The sequence below is a fragment of the Lycium barbarum genome, chromosome 4 (genome assembly GCF_019175385.1).
Source record: "Lycium barbarum isolate Lr01 chromosome 4, ASM1917538v2, whole genome shotgun sequence".
NCBI lineage: Eukaryota > Viridiplantae > Streptophyta > Magnoliopsida > Solanales > Solanaceae > Lycium > Lycium barbarum.
In genome coordinates, this window is record NC_083340.1 from 130,357,552 (window position 1) to 130,366,309 (window position 8,758).

Consider the following 8,758-nt stretch of genomic DNA (forward strand, 5'->3'; position numbering starts at 1 on the left):
AATATTGTAACGGTTCGCTTTTTACGCGAGGTTAGGGCATAAAAGGCTACTACCAACTCATTGGTGCTCTTTCAGACTTTTTTTTTAAAGAGTCGTCACCTAATTTTTAGGAAATTAGAAAAACTGATTTTGAAGGGTTTATTCAAATACAGTGAACAAACCTTCGTAATCCAGAGTTCTAGGTAAGGGTTCTGATGATCCCCTGGGGAAGCTGTTAGGCACCCCATTATTAAGGATCTGTACTATACGGTTGACCTTCGAATTCCAAAGTATGAGTATTTGCCTAAACTGTCTAATTTGTGTTTACCTTCCCGCAAAAGAACTGTAAATTTTTGTAAACTTTGCATATCATTTTTGAAAAGAAATTTGAACATATCCCCTTTATATACAGGGTATCGTAGTTTTGGATTTATAATATACGAATATAGATAACCTTCCTTTATATAAGGAATATATATTTTTTGGGGTTTTATAAAGAAAGTGGTTATGACTTATGCTTATACTCATACTCCGTCTCGGGTTGATCCATCTTAATACGTTCAGTCTTATCCGAAATTCCTTATATTACAACGGTTTATATCAAAAGGCGTTTTTCCATTTTTTAGGGGTTGTATATAGTGGCTATATAGACTCACCTTTTGGCCTTTTATTTAGCCTAAATTTATAATAAAATAAAGGACCGAGTCTTACTTTAGTCTTTTTTTTTCAAGAAAATGCAAGTCCAGTTTTATCAAAAATCTGATTTGCTGTCATTTGAAAATCACGTTCAGAGTTGCCTAAACTTTTTAGCATTCTGGAATTTTATACGAGTGACATAAAAACCAAACTGTTTGGGTCAAAATCATCTATGGGCATTGGGCCCAAAATTCTGTTTCTTGAGGCCTTCATATAAGGTTCTCCTTTTAAAACAAACTTAAATGAAGCGGGTTTGCATTTTTCAGAAAAAATAAAGGAAAAGAGTTGTCAAATTTCTTTTGAATAACCAATTTGAATTTTGTTAACACTAAATCATATTTTCCATTTTTAGTTTTGAAAGAGACGGATTAGTACTTATTTATGTGAAACAGTCTTGGAAATCCAGTTTTATACTTTATTTAAAACGTCGGAGTTGATCGTGTTTTTGAAAATTTGCTTGGGGGCCTAAAGTCATCTAAATGGCATAAGAACCGTTATCCTAAGATGGCTAGTTCAAACCATAAGGTTCCATTATAATATGAGTTTAATACAAATTTTACAAATACATTGACTTGAACATATATAAAAAAACAATGACGAGGAGAGATAGATTAGGGGCGTACCAAGCCCCTAGTTGGCCATTTTCACCCATGACTCGGCCTTCTGCTCGCCTCGCTATTATTTCCTTTGCGGACTCGATCCTAATTTGAATAGAAGTCCTATTGGGCCTTTGAGGCTGGTGTTGACCTGAATGGTCATGCAAGTGGAGGAGGAAAAGAAAGAAGGAACTCGGTTAGTTTATATTTAACCGTTCTTATCACTAAAATAACTAAGACACACACACACATATATATATATATATATAACATAGGTCATGCAAAAATCCTATACTTGTCCCTCCGTATCTCAAACTGTGGCAATGGTTCATTTTAAGACTTAGTATGGCATGGGACTGGGTCCTAGCCCCGTATTCCCGATGTCGCACAAATTTCAAGGGGTTTCTGAGAATCCCAGGCATGGCTAACACCGACGAGACTCGGACAACCCCGAATTACCATAACCCATCTAAAAAATAACCAACCCAGTATTGGACAAAGGGGGAGCATAGAAATTTAAAGTCATGATATAAACCAAAATCTACAGCAAACACTGATCATTTAAAGAATACTGGTCAACCAAGATTAAAAGTCACAAGTTAAGTCAAGTGTCACAACAACAGGGTGTCCCTCAAATATATACTAAGCTTTCAACTTAAACAGGCCTAATTACAAACACTGATTAAAGCAAAGTGTGCTCAAAATAAATTCAAATGATAGTACACTGGCACCTCTTCAAATAGGCAGTCTGGAGTTAGTATTTTAATACAAAACAACACTAAAGCTGTAAGTGATTGGAACTAGAATCTAAGCAAATGAAGGACCAAAAGAATGGGACAATAGACAGTGTACATCAAATGGCACAAACTATTAAAAAAATAGTTAATTTGGCAACAGGTGGTCACTCATACTGCCCAAGAGGTGTTCAAAGCAGGCCATGTATGCCAAAAGATGGAGTCCAACACACAGGTCACTAATGACAGCTAACTGGAGATTTACATAGAGTCACACAGGGTATAGAAAAGCAATAAAGTAGTCATAGAGATGTAACTCATGGCCATAGGGGTAAAAGAAGACAAGTGCAAGCACACAAGTGAAGTTAGCAAACTAGAAAACAGATGCAGGGCCAGGAGGGAGAGTCTAAAGGTCATGAATTTCACACAGACACAGCAACTAGGACAAGATCACAGCATGATCATAGGAAAAGGTTTCACTCCACAGGTGCAAATAAAGAGAGGATCAGTGGCAATGTCACATAGGTGTAGGATAGGTAAAAAAACACAAGGCTAGGAATTACAAGTGACTCACAACAATTTGGCCCTAGTTCTATGTCATGGGAGGGAAACAAGGAAAATTATAAGCAAAGAAACAACACATACAGTGTTACACCCCGTAGTTTCGTACGTTGAAATTTATCAGTATCGATGGTTGTTTTAAGTACGGTTACTGGAGTTACCTTCAAGGATATATGAGAATATATGTGCCAACCTTATGGTTACGAGGGTTTAAGTTCATATAATAAGCTATGGGAGACTCTAGGATCAAGCAAATCAAAGAAAATAAATTTGTCGTAAATTTTAAAAAAAGTTGCCAGAATTTTGGGCAGATTTTTAGTCAATTTTGGAGGGGTGTATCTCCTAGTATATTAGGATTTTTAAGGTGTTTCAAAAGCCTAAAATGAAGTTCGTCAAGTCTAGTTTCCAACGTAATGAACCGCTCGTTGATACGACATCGGAGTATATAATTATGGACGTTACAAGTTAGGTGGACAGAGCAGAAAAACGCTGCTTCAGTAACCGGGTGCTACAGTAACCCGACCCAACACACACCTACAAATACCCCTCTAACCCATTAATTTTCATCATTTTTCACCATTTTCTCATCCTTCACTCTTCTAGAGAGTTCTATAATATTCCATAACTCTCCATAACTTTCTATAATTTTCCCTAATCTTCCATAATACTCCATAATCTTCCATAACCTTTCCAAATCATCAAGAGAGAATATTAACATCAAAAGACTCAAAGAAAATCCGTGGAAGGTAATTGTTCTTGTTTCTCTTCAAGGTGGCAATGAACTTGATCTTGGAAAGGGGTGAATAAAATGAAGTACTTCTACTATAAGGTATGTTTTTCCTATTATTATTTACGTGATTGAGATGATATAGAGGTTTAGAAATTCTTAGAGAGGAAAGAATCATAGGACAAAAATCATAAAGAGTTGAATTGAAGTTGATGGCCATGAGGTGAGTTTGAAAGAGAATTTTGGATTAATTTGAGATTAAATTGAATATAATTATTTGATTATGGTACTATGGATGTTGTTATGGTTGGTTGAAAAATTGGACAAATGTCGTGTGGGACATTTTATGGAATATATTGGTGTTGATAGTATTGTGGTTGATGTTGATATTGTTGTTGTCGTTGGTTGGTTGCTGGATTGTGATTTCGGGCTAGGCATATAAATAGGGGAGATGCTGCCCGAATTTCAGTAGATTCTAAAAAGATTTCATTTGAATGCTTGAGACAAGTGTATGATGTTGAGCCTAATGATAATATGGATGGTTCATGTGTAGAGTTGGGAGCTTGGAAGAATAAACGTTGAACGACTAAGGCGACCGAAAGGTATGTTAAGGCTAGTCACTTTCTTTCAAAGGCATGATTCTTAGGCTAGGATTCCGTCTATATTTTTATGCCGTTCTTATTCCCGAAAGTAAGAATTCAAGATTTCCAAAGCTCTTATGATGTTAAATGAAAAATGTTCTATAATGATTGTGACGATGATGATGATTCTATTCTAGAAATTCTGAAGCTATGATTTGAGAGCATTATGAAATTATTGAGCCATTCCATGAATCCCTTGATCTTACTTGTTTTTGGTGGTCTCACCTCATGTTACTCGTCCCTTCGAGGTGAGATATAGCGAAGATAATGATTTTATTTTCAATGCTATCTAAGTTCATGATTCTCGAGACTCCCATGACATCGTCGACTTCGCCTTAAGATAGTTGATCTTCTAAGGAATGATATAGTGATAATGATAATGCTAATGATTATGTTGATTTCATTTATGTATTCTTATGTATATGTATGTATATATGCATTGTATCCCACTGATCAGTTGGGGATAACACCGAGTCCCTAAAGGGCTGGGTACGGATGACACCGAGTCCCGAAAGGGCTGGGTACGGATGACACCGAGTCCCGAAAGGGCCGGGTACGGATGACACCGAGTCCCGAAAGGGCCGGGTACGGATATGACAGATGTATGTATAGTAAGTGTATGCGAATGCATATGTATGTATGTATGTTGTGTATGGATGTGTATGAAATGTTTTTTCCTGTAGACGAGTAGTTTACATGACAGAGATCTTAAGAAGAGTACGAGGTATAACTACTTACTTTATCTTATGTTATCTTCATTCTGATATCATACTACTATTCATGCCTTACATACTCAGTACATTGTTCGTACTGACGTCCCTTCTTGTGGACGCTGCGTTCATGCCCGCAGGTGCAAGTAGACGAGACGAGGATCTTCCGCAGCAGGTTGCTTTCAGGTACCAGTTTTGATTGGTGGGCTCCATTTCTTCCTGGAGCATTGCCAAGTCTGAGTTGTATATGTTTTTTTTTGTCACAAAAGGGTATATCGGGGGCCCTGTCCCGACTTGTGTACTTCAGTCATATTCATAGAGGCTTTGCAGACTGATTCCTGTGTACAACTCAGTTATGTCTTGTTAGTGGATATGTGGAACTCGCAGTCCCATTACATATATACGTATGCATGATTTTATATTCATAGTTGGCCTTTTTGGCCTTATTTTGTCGTTTGAGACATAGAGGATGAGAGTTATCAGTTGGTTCGCTCGGTTTCCGTAAGGTGAGGATGAGAGTTATTAGTTGGTTCGCTCGGTTTCCGTAAGGTGTCGGGTATTAATCATGCCTCACCAAGGTTGGGGTGTGACACACAGTCATGGACAAATGGGGTTCAGACAATATTTCAGACAACAAAAAAAAAATAAAAAAAAATGTGTGCTATCTAGTCCTAATGTGATCCAGAGGAATGCAGGAGTAATACTAAGTCAAGGTCCCAAGAATGATCAAAGATGAAAACTACATTAGGTCACAGAACTAGGCTAGCCACTTCATCATTATACTCTAACTGGAATATACAACTTAGGAAGCAATTTGCAGTTTAAAACAAATGAGTTCAATAAAACTTATCACCTAATTAAAAATAAGTAAGCAAGAGTCCATAGAATGCCAGGGATGGATTTAGGACAGACAAGAAGGATCACATGAAGAAAGACATTGACACAAGAAGAAAAGAATTAACAGCATCCCAAAGTTAAGTGGTCTAAGCCCCCACTTGATGCCCCTCCCATAAAATGAGTGACTCTAGGTAAACAACTTGTGGAAATTCAAACAGTAATGCCAAGAACAGACATAACAGGAAAAAAAACAGAACCAACAGGGGAAACAAAAAAGACCATAACATCACCTAGACATGAAGAAGATCCACTGAAACTATAGGACACTCACCAAGGCATCTCCATAGTGGTTAAACACATAGGTATAAGGTAGAAGAGAAAACAGGTTCCACTCAGACCTAGGCAGAGAAATATTTGAACATATTTGGTATTTTGAGTAAAAATAAATGTCAGGCTTTAAAGTTTAAAACATCATTTTTTGCAATCACGATACCAGGGCAGTCAAAGCACAGTGTTAGTGTTATAAAAATTACAAGCCATAGTCTATGTTTTTAAAAAGAAGTACAAAGAACCTAGTTATATAAAGATCATCATATAGACTGACCTTTTCCACTTTTTAATTAGTCAATATCAACCCAAAATAAATTTTACAATAAACAGTTTTTGGAGAAAAGAAGAAATGACATAGAACTCACATTTTATTACTTAGCTCTTGATCAACCAAGCAAACACTCAAAACACATTAGTAGAAGGCAGTAAAATGACACACACTTATGTTAACATTAAATAGACTCCATTAAACCACTTATAATAACAATGTGAACAAGCTAGGCTAGCAGACTAGACACATGACAGGTCCATTTAGTTAGGCAACTATGGTGAGTGAACCAACAACAAGCCAATCTAGACTTAAACCTTCCCACAATCACTCTTTCATCCAAAATTTTCATACCTATGTGATCAGTGAACCAACATCAAACACACTTATCATCTTTTTGACTAAACAATTAACTCTACTTGTTTTAACAAGCAGTAAATTGGCAGCTTAATATTTATCATGTTTTGACTAAACACTCTTATGACAATCATTCAAATCAGTAAGTAACTAGGAAACTTAAACTCTATGTGATATCTAGACTAAGTAATTCACAACTACTAGTTTGAATCAGTAGAGACCAGTGAGATTAACCTGCATCACTTTTTATTTTAAACTTATACTTCATCATCTAAGTAAGCAATAAAATCACAGTTGACACTTATCACAAAAAAAAAAAAAAACACCTCACCAAAACCATTTAAAAGACCAACAAGTCAGCAAAATGAGACTAAGAGGTTCACTAATAACTTACTATAATTATTAGGACAAAACAACAAAACACATGGACAAAGATCAATACACAGGATAACATTCAATTAAGCCACTCACCAAAACTGGAAAAAAAAAACAGTAGGCTTTAACAAGATTTAACAAGGTAATTTTAACTAAACAACTACCAAAAAAAGCAAGAAATTTACAGACATTAACAAATTGATATTTCACTAAACAACCACCCCAAAGTAAGCAATAAATTAACAGGAATCCCTAAGTTAATTAAATAACTACCATAAAAATAATCAAGAAACTAACAGATATATCAAATTAATATTTGACTAAATAACCACTATAAAAATAAGCAAGAAATTAACAAAATTTCCAATAAGATAGAGAGTTAGCTTTTTTGGACACAGCCGAAACCAAGAACGGATTTGAAGACAAACCCTCCTTAAACTCGAACCACAATACCAGAAAATAAAGCAAGAAAAATAAATTTTAGCAACTGAAGGGTTTCAAATCTAAGTTCAAAACCCCCTAAAAATTATACTAGGCAGTTTAAGGTTTCAAAATTAGATCTTAATTTCAAAATTCAATTTTTCCTCTTTCTTCCGACTCTTTACTCGTGAATAAAGGTTTCTGTTTATAGAAACCCCAGAACAAAAACAACCAACACAAATGTCAATGTGGGACAAATGAACGACGGTCAAGATCGTCCAAACAATATAAGATCGACAGTGGAGTATATATTACAACTTTACAGAGAAAAAACTTACATAAGGGCTTGTTTGGACGTTTTCTGGTGAGAGAAGGACGAAGCTTTTAATGCTTCGTCCTCTCCTCCACATATTACGCCTCCAACCGATGGGACATAACCAAGAACAGGGGCGGGTAGGTGGTGGAACAGGAGCGGCGCTAGGGTTAACCCTAGCCCCTAAATGTTTTTGTTGCAAAATGACCCCTGAAAGGGGCGGGTGAACTGAGGGGCGTATATACATATGTGTGGGCTGGGTCGAGTCCGATTGGACCGGGCTCGGCCCAATTTTTTTTTTTTTAAACATGTCCCTCTATTGTAAATATGTACATATGATTTTAAAAAAATTGTCAACCCCTTTAATAAATTACATGTATATGGGTGTATATCACACGTATACACTCACATAGGGGTAATGCGGGTATTTGGTAAAATGGGCAAATGTTTGAGATAAGTAATTATAAATTAATTAATTAAAAGAAAATCGAATAAAAAATGTGAATAATTTTAAAAAGGTGCTAATAGATTTATTTTTTGCGAACATGGTCTAAATTGACCGAAAATAAAATGAAGGCTGCAATTATAGCCTTTGTGTGACAAGAAAAAATATAAAAATACCCTTAAATATATATCTAATTATTGCAAATGTAGCCTTATTTTGGTACTAATTCCACCAATTAAAACTAATTTGTGCTAATGTCCTTAATTGATTTGCCAATGGATTAGGCATCTCAATTAAAGCTATTTAGGGGCTAAAATTGCAAAATGACCCCAGCTATCTTAAACCATGACTTGGTCAATTACGATGAGGTCATTTATGCAAAAATACAGCAGTTAAAACCAAATTACAATTTTGTCAAAGCCATTTCGTCAAATTAAAATAAATACATAAACAAGCAAAATTCAAAGCTCGAGGAGTAAAATAGTAAATTCTCTTAATCACTTGAATTCCTTGGATAAATAAGATGAATTGATTTCTTATCTAATTTCTTGATTTTGATTAATTATAATGAACAATTGTTTAAAATTGTTCTGCAACTCATAAATTTAAAAAGTATTTCATAAAATGTTGTAAAAATGCTGTAAAATGCTAGTAAATTTTTGGATAATTAATATAGCCTTGAGAGTTCTCTTATTAATTTATAGAAGTAAAATATTGACCTGAATAATTATGCAAAAATAATCCAGGTCCTCTATGAGTGTGCAAATTA

General features: G+C 35.3%; 1 long non-coding RNA gene across 1 annotated transcript; it reads right to left on the minus strand.

Moving 5' to 3' along the window:
* Positions 1-1,180: 1,180 nt before the first annotated feature.
* LOC132638593 (uncharacterized) lies at positions 1,181-7,751 on the minus strand. The gene is made up of 2 exons (XR_009581815.1): positions 7,570-7,751; positions 1,181-1,422 (listed from the first exon to the last, which is right to left on the minus strand). It is a non-coding gene; the product is annotated as an uncharacterized LOC132638593 (long non-coding RNA).
* Positions 7,752-8,758: the final 1,007 nt, after the last annotated feature.